Source organism: Spermophilus citellus, assembly GCF_964194105.1.
Source record: "Spermophilus citellus genome assembly, chromosome: 18".
In the NCBI taxonomy this organism is placed as follows: Eukaryota; Metazoa; Chordata; class Mammalia; order Rodentia; family Sciuridae; genus Spermophilus; species Spermophilus citellus.
The window spans coordinates 800,218-808,958 of NC_138200.1; positions in this window are offsets into that span (position 1 = coordinate 800,218).

Genomic DNA, 8,741 nt, shown 5'->3' on the forward strand with positions numbered 1-8,741 from the left:
ACCAGAACAAGTGCATTTTCTCAAAAACTGGTAAATCACTTGGTTACCACCACATTCTGGAACACGTGGGTGTAACTACTCAACTCACTCTTCGGACAGTGTTGAGGGCCACTCAGTCACAGCCAGACCACATGGGACTCACAGCTGGTGGCCGTAAATCTCCAGTTAGAACCCTCCATGGGAGATCTGCTCTGGTTACACCCTAGACCAAAATAAAGGCCTCAGTCCCCAGGTCCACCTCTCTCTCTGGCTATCCACATGCTGGTCAGTCCCTTCTGTACTGTCTTGCCAAACAAATGCAAAAATAAAGGAATGAAGGGAAGATAACTGCTTCCAATAACTGGAGAATAGATTCAAATGAGAAAGTAATAAAATCCCCAATCCTGTGTTTGGTTCTGGAATAAAAAAAAAAAAACTATAAAAGAAACTGATAGAAAAGTTTTAAAATATGAGCAAAGTGTATAAATTAAATAATTCTATCAAATGAATGCTGACTTTTCTAAATTTGAAGATTATACTCAGGACATGGAGAATAATGCCCATTTATTTTTAAAAAGCACAACAAATTATTCATTTCCAAAGGGTACAATGTTCCCATCTTACCATAATGGTGTTCAAAAGATATATGATCAAAAATAAGATAGGTTATGCATACATAATAGACAAAGAAAAGTTGTTCTGTTATGAAAATAAGAAAAAAGAAGATATATCATCATGTTGTATATGAAATTAAGAATAAAACTTAGGAAGACAAAAAATATATGCACAAAACTATATGCATCTAAGGATACAAGAGAAGGTATATTCTGTAGTTTTATAAATAACATTTACAAAGGTGCTTTGGTAGGTTTCATAACGCATGGTCCATTGTTAACATATTCCCATAAAATTAAAACAAAGTACAGTGGCCATGCATGGAACTTGTACTCAGTGTTAAACTGGATATCAGACTTCAGACATTAAGGGAAGAAAATAAGCATACAATATTTGGAAAAGAAGAAGTAGGTATGTCCTCCTACACCAAATAAAATATTTCCTTAAAACTATTTTTATTTTGAGTCCAAACATGAACAGTCAATTTTCAACTTCAGCCTACCTGAAGCCCTTGTACCTCCTCTTATTGCCTTATGACAGATTGCTTTCTAGTCTACAATGGGATTTATTTCAACAATGCACTGTTTATTGCCTTTTTCATAAGTATACAGTGACTTCCAGAAGGGCAAACTTATATTTTCTTCACCAATATAATCCATGTGCCTAGAAACATACCGGAAACCCATAAACTACCCAATAAATATTAGTCAAAATACTGAACAAATATGATAACATGGGAGCTCAGGAGAAATATTCTAATTATAATCAAATTTTTTTCCTGCTTTTGAGGAAGAATCGCTTTGGAAACATAGCCTTTAGATAGCTAAGAATCTGGGATAAACATTTGATTGGCATCCATCTCACTTATTAGATTTCGGGTTTCTCTTCTCATCTTTCATGTGGATTTTGTTGATTTCAAAAGTTCACTTTTATTTCTGGGCATGGATTTCTCCTGTAATCCCAGCGACTCAGGAGACTGAAGCAGGAGTATCAAGAGTTTAAAGCCAGCCCTAAGCAAGTCAGTGAGACCCTGTCTCTAATAAAATATATTTTTAAAGGGCTGGGGATGTTTCTCAGTGGTTAAGTACTCCTGGGTTTAATCTTTGGTACCAAAAAAGAAAAAAAAGTACACTTTCCTTAATTGTTTCTGAAATTCCTGTTGGATACATTTTTTAAATTGTTTTAATAGCTGTCAGTGTTTTCCACAATCCCAAATGCTCCTCAGAGATCTTCTGCAGTCCCCTAGAAGATGCTCTCACTGCACTCCCAGGTGACATGATAATAACTCCCAGCAAGGAGGTGACGTCTTGCAGTCCCAGACCTTTATCTGAGGTTCATGTGTCTCACCCACACACTTGACACATGCTGCCTCTGCAACCCTGTCTTGAGAGGAAATCCACATGTGGTAAGCAGCCTTTCTCTTTTCTCTTTGGGGAAGTGTCAGATTCTCAGAAAGTATTTTTCTCAGGAAATCTAAGATTAACTGGTGTTTTTTTGTGTTTTGTTTTGGGTTTTTTAAAAAATTTTTTTTACTGGGGATTGAACTCAGGGCACTTGAACATTGAGCCACATTTCCAGCCCAATTTTGTATTTTATTTAGCGACAAGATCTCACTGAGTTTCATAGCACTTTGCTTTTGCTGAGGCTGGCATTGAACTTGCAATCCTCCTGCCTCAGCCTCCCGAGGTGCTGGAATTACAGGCGTGTGCCACCATGCCTGGAGATAGATTAACTCATCTTAAAAAATGCTTTGCAGTGGGCTGGGATTGTGGTTCAGTGGTAGAGCCCTCACCAAGCACGGGCGGGACCTGGGTTCCATCCTCAGCACCACACTTCAGCCTTTCTGAGATTGGAAACAAAAACCTTAGGTAGATAATAGGAAGTCAGATGACAGATTAGTGGTAGATGATACATGGACGGTGAATGATACATAGATGATAGGTGTTACATAAATGATGGATGATACCTAGAAGTGTAAGGATCGGGTGAAACGTCGGAGGAAGAGACCACAAGAGACTGTCTTATGCAACAGGAGAAGGGAGGGTTTATTTGGAGACCAGCATGCTAGGGCCCAGAGCTCTCTATAGCAAAGAGAGATAGAGCCCTGAGAACAGCTTAAGCAGAGCTTATATACTTTCCTTGGAGAGGGTAGGGAGAGAAGTTACATTTTGTAGTTTGGCAGTTGGGGACAGCTCATTCTGGGAACAAGATTAGCAAACAGTGTTTTGTTAAGCATATAGAAAAACGGAGTGACAAGTACCTATTTTATTAATCTTTCATTCCCCACTTCTTCTTCTGGCTACTTTTAATCATAAAAGTGATCATTGGGGGGTGTCACATTTTATGTCTGTTAGTGGGGTATATTGTTGTCTAATTACCATAAGTTTGATTTGTCTAATTTTGGGCTTGGAGAAAGGAAACTACATGGTTGAGTAAACAGGGTCCTAGAGTTAACAACAATATAAGAATTATTAGAGGACCAGCCAGGGCTGATAAAAGCGTAGTTAACCAGGGGAATGTGTGAACCAAGACTCATACCACCCTTTTTGGGCCTCTCTCTCTCTCTCTCTCTCTGATGCTCTTCAAGGCGTCTTCCTAGTTTACTCATAGATTTTTTTACAACTCCAGTATGGTCGGCATAAAAACAACATTCTTCCCTCAATGCAACACAAAGGCCCTCTTCGCTCATGAAGAGGAGGTCCAACCCTCGCCTGTTCTGTAAAACAACTTCAGAGAGAGAGATTAAAGATTCCTGCAAAGCTGTGATGGAGGTTTCTAATATCTTTAAGTTTTGGTCCATTGCTGTTTCTAATTGGGTCATTTGTTGTGTCCCACGGACCAGGGCAGTGGTCCCTGTGCCCACCCCTGCAGCAATTCCCACTCCTAATAAGATGGCTAAAGTGAGGGATACAGGTTCCCAGCAGAACCGGGTTGTATGTCCCCTTATTTGATCTTTAAATGAACCTGCGTCATGATAGAGCACTCTGGGAAACATCTGTACTATTATACAATTAATCACATCTGTTGACCATTTTATGAAAACATAAATAATGTTTAAGTATATAGAAGTATACTGTTGTAGGGACGGACAAGGCAAGGCACCTAAGATAGCACTGAAGACAGGGAAACAGTCCTATTTGGTTGCAACCGGATTCAGAGGGCACTGCTTCTGTTGTAATCAATGAATCCCCTGAACCCCAAGTTTAGGTAGTTTCAGAATTTTGTACTCAACATGTAAGGGAAGGGGCTCAGAAGTTCACAGTCTGCAGAAGTTCACAAAAAGCAGTTTTTGTTTCTGTTTTTTTCTCTGTTCTGGGCAAGTTAACTTTTCAAGGACACCTGGGAGAGGGAGAACTTTTTCTTTTTTTTTCTTGCCAGCTGTTACCATGGAGCCCAGTTGATAACTTTTTTATCTTAGAAATGTAGCCATCTCTGTGAAGCCCCAGCTCAAGGCCAGAGGCCCTGTTCACATATTTTGTGAAAAACTAGTAAGGGGGTGTCTAGCTTAGGAGTGCTGATTTTTCCAGCTAGTGGCCAAGTAGAACAGGGCAACATGAAAAGAGGAAGTTTATCTATACTGAACTCTTTTATAGGGACTCTTTTGCTGAAAGTCCTAAAGTCAGCCATGGTGAAGACTTCTGGAGAAGGTCAGTTAAGACTTTTCTGTGGGCCTGGTGCAGAGGGGGAGGATGGGGAAGGCAGTGCTGAGAGCAGCTCTGTGGATTTGAGAATGAGGAAGGATAGATGTAAAAGAATAATGGGAAAGGGGTTTGGGATTTTCCTAGCAACAAAAACTTGAGTGGTAGAACAGGTAGAGCAGAGGGGAAGACTGGAGTGAGTATCCCAAAAAGCCTGTGAGGGACTTTAAATTTTTAGTAACCTGTTTTCAGTGATGACAAAGCAACTTTAAAGGCCATTTTCATTACATCTTGGACAGGGGTCTGAGGGCTCTCCTCAGCTGGTTTGAGCTTTGGGTTAGCTGGTAAGAGGACCTGGTGGGACCCGGTGTGGACACTGACAGGAGAAGAGAGGAGTGAATGGGTGGAGAGATACCTCAGTACCTGTTACTTCAGCAAGGGGGCAATGGTCTGATAACCGGCGGAGGTTTGGGTTCCATCAGGTAGCCCCTGTATGTTCACATCCTTATGACTTACAGAAGAAGTCGGGTTTTTCCCCCACACAACCATGACTGTTTGTGGCTTTGATAGTCCGCCGGGCAAACATAATAATTTAGGTTAGCCAACCTGCATCTGGCTCACGTGTCCCTACATCCATAATGTTTGTTTCCATTATCTATGGTATGGAAGGGATTTAATGGAATTTTAGTGGGATCCTCTTTATCAGGGATACCCAATAGGAAAGACCTATAGCCAGCTGACAAATGTCTGGGTGGAGAGATGGCCACCAGGTCCCTAAGGGGGCTGTATGTGAGATAGATCATACTTTTTGTCCAGTAGGATTTGTGATTAGTCATCGCAGCTGTACGGGCTGATGAGGGTTAGGACTACTGGTGGTCAAGGGGAGAGTCCATAGCCTTATCCACACAGCAAATATGCAATTTGAGAAGGTTACCAGTTTTTTTTAATTTCCAGCCAGAGTCTGGACAGGGCGCAGGCTTGAGATGAGAGGCATGGATCCAGGAAGTGATTCCGTCTACCTTTACCGCTGTAGGTGTTATAAGTAGCACCTGGTATGGTCCTTCCCAGCGGGGTTTTAGGGATGACACCTGATGTCGTCTTACGTAGATGAAGTTTCCCACTTGATATCGGTGTGGAGTTCCTTCATCCCCAGGTTGGTAGGCAGTGGCCAGCTGTTTCCACAGGTATCGCTGGGTTCTTTTAAGAGCTTTAAGTCTGTCAAGCAAGGGGGTGTGGAAGGAATTGTTAGGTCTTAGAGTTGGGGTCAGGTCCCTTACTGGAGGAGGGGCACCATAGAGAATTTCATAGGGGGTGAGGTTACACAAAGGAACAGAGGGAGTATTTCTTGTATGAAACAGTGCATAAGGCAGGAGCATAGTCCAATCTTTTATGCCGGTCTCTAAGCTTAATTTTGTTAAGGTCTCTTTAATGGTTCTATTTATTTTTTTTTACCTGTCCTGAGCTCTGGGATCTATAAGCACAATGTAATTTTTAATTAATCCCCAGGGTCCTGGATAACCCCTGACTTACCTGGGCCACAAACGCCGGTCCATTATCAGACCCTATTACCTTAGGCAGGCCGTATCTTGGAAAAAATATCTTTCAGGATTTTTTTTGACCACCATTTGCGCCGTTTCTTTTTTTGTGGGGAAGGCTTCAATCCATCCTGAAAATGTATCTACAAAGATTAGGAGATATTTAAGTCCATATCTTGCTGGCTTAATTTCAGTAAAGTCCACTTCCCAAAATTGTCCTGGTCTGGTTCCTTGAAGGCGCCTTCCTGCAGGAAGCTTGGAAGGGTAAGCATTAACCAATCGATAGACCCGACAGGCTTTTGTTACCCGTTCAGCTATTTCCTTTCGCTGTGAGCCGGTTAGTGGAAAACTCTGTTCTTGATCCTTCAGGAATGCCTGCAATTTCTTTGAACCAAGGTGAGTGAGTTGATGTACATTTTTAACGTAGTGTAGGGCTTTCTGAAATTGCAGGCTGGGCTCAGTAAAGTTGAGGAGTTCAGTGTCTGTGTCCTTATGTTCCCCCGGTGTGGAAAGTGTCAACATGGTTACTCCGTTTAGGGCTGCCAATTTAGCCTTTTTATTTGCCCTCTTGTTAGATGGGGGTGGTGTCTGCACAACGGTTTGTTTTCTGGGCTCAGTGAGCCATCGTTTACCGCCCCTCAGGGAATAGTCCAGGAAGATTACTTCTTGTTGGCAAATTTGGGCCTTTTTGGCAGAAGCTCTATACCCGAGTTGAGCAAGCTCGGATAATAGTGCTTGGGTCCCAGACTCACAGTTTTCCTTGGTACCGGCTGCCAGTAGCAGGTCATCCACATATTGAAGCAGGGTGACTTCGGGGTGCATAGTTCTGAAGTTGTTGAGATCTCTGTGGAGGGCTTCATCAAAGAGAGTGGGGGAGTTTTTGAACCCCTGTGGGAGTCTGGTCCAAGTTAGTTGACCAGACGTTCTGGTTTCTGGGTTTACCCATTTGAAAGCAAACAGCAACTGACTATCTTTGTACAGAGGCAAGCAAAAGAAAGCATCTTTTAAGTCTAGAACAGTATATACCATTTTCGCTCAGGGTTCAGGGTGCTAAGCAGATTGTATGGATTAGGTATTGTGGGGTGAATGTCCTGTACTCTGTTGTTGGTCTCTCTTAGGTCTTGAATGGGGCGATAGTCCCTGGTTCCTGGCTTTTTTACTGGTAGCAGGGGAGTGTTCCAGGCTGATTGACAGGGCCTTAGGACCCCTAAGGCCAGATATTTCTGAATATGGGGCCTTATCCCATCTTTAGTTTTTTTTTTTTTTTTTTTTTTTTTTTTTTTTTGCTCAGAGGATATTGTTTAATATTAATTGGGGAGGCTGAGGTTTTTAACTCCACTGTTATTGGAGGTTGTTTTACGGCTAGGCCTAACCCAGCAGTTTCTGTCCAGGCATCTGGGTAATCTGTTATCCATTTCTGGGGTAGCTTGCCTGTTTGATCAGTCTTGGGGGGGTGTGAAGAGTTGATGTTCATCTTTTACTGACATAGTTAAAGCCATGACTATAGGAGTTTTTACTGAAGGATTTAGAAATTCCATTTGGGGGCCTTCAGAGTTAAAAGTTATTCTGGCCCGGAGTTTGGTGAGCAGATCTCTGCCCATCAATGGGGCCGGGCATTCTGGGGTCACTAGGAAGGAGTGATGGACTTTTCCTTTCCCCAGGTCCATGGGGTCCATGGTCCTCTTAGTTGTCCAAGCCCGATATTTACTGCCATTAGCCCCTTGAACTAGAGACCTTTTAGTTGATAGAGGGCCCAATCAGGCCTTAAGGGCTGAATATACTGCCCCTGTATCCATTTTAGAGTTTACTGGGGTCCCCTCCACTTCAAAAGTTATCTTGAGCTTGGGGAGGGGATTTGAGCCCCGACTTTCCTAGTCATCCTCCAGAGTTAGAATGGCTGGCTGGCGTGGCTGTTTCTTTCTAGGGCACTCTTTGGCCCAGTGTCCTTTTTCTCTACAGTAGGCACATTGATCTGAGGCCAGAGGTGGCTTCTGGCGTGGGCCCAGGTATCCCTTTCTGTCTCCCTGTCTCTTAACTTCTGGCATATTTGTTGTTGTAACCAGGACCTTAGTCAATGCCTCAGTCTGTCTTTTGCTTCTTTCATCCTCCCTTTGCTCCTTATCTTTCTCAGTTTTTCTCTTATAGTATACCTTCTCGGCTTCTCTGACTAAATCTCTCAAAGTCATATCTTGTAATCCATCTAAGCGTTGTAATTTTCTTTTAATATGTAGGGCAGCTTGCCCAATAAAGGCCATCATAACAGATGCCTTTTAATCCTCTGCCTGAGGATCAAAAGGAGCATATTTCCTATATGCCTCCATAATTTTTTCCAGAAACATAGAGGGAGATTCATTAGGCCCTTGAATAATCTCTCTTACCTTGGCCAAATTAGTTGGCTGTCTAGCGGCTGCTCAGAGACCCGCTATTAGAGCCCGGCGATAAGTGGACAGATGCTCCCTACCTTTAAAGGTGTTGGGGTCCCAGTTGGGTCGGTTCAAGGGGAAGTTGTGTCGGTCGCCCATCTGGTCCGAGGATATTTTTTTCTAGCTTCCAGGAGGATTCTCTCTCATTCCTCTGTCATGAAGAGAGTCCCTAGGAGTTGTTGGCAGTCATCCCAAGTAGGCTGGTGTGAAAATGTTGGCAGGTTCTTTGAGTTCTTTTAGCTGGGCCAGTTTCTTCCGGGGAGGAGGGGCTGTGTGTGCCATGGGGGAGTCATCTGGAGGGCACTGGGCCAGCTCAGCTTCCTCCAATGGTGAAGAGGCTGAGTCAGCAGCAGGGGAATCACTTAGAGGGTGTTGGGGGTTGGGGGATGAGGGCAGGGGATAAGGAGGGGGAGGAGAGTTCAGTAGAGTTAAATCTTGAGATTTAGGGAGAACAGAGGGTGGAGGAGGAGGAGGAGCAGAGGGTTTGAGAGACAGAATCGTGGGGGAAGGGGTAGGAGCGGGGGCAGGGACAAGGAAAGACTTCACCCATG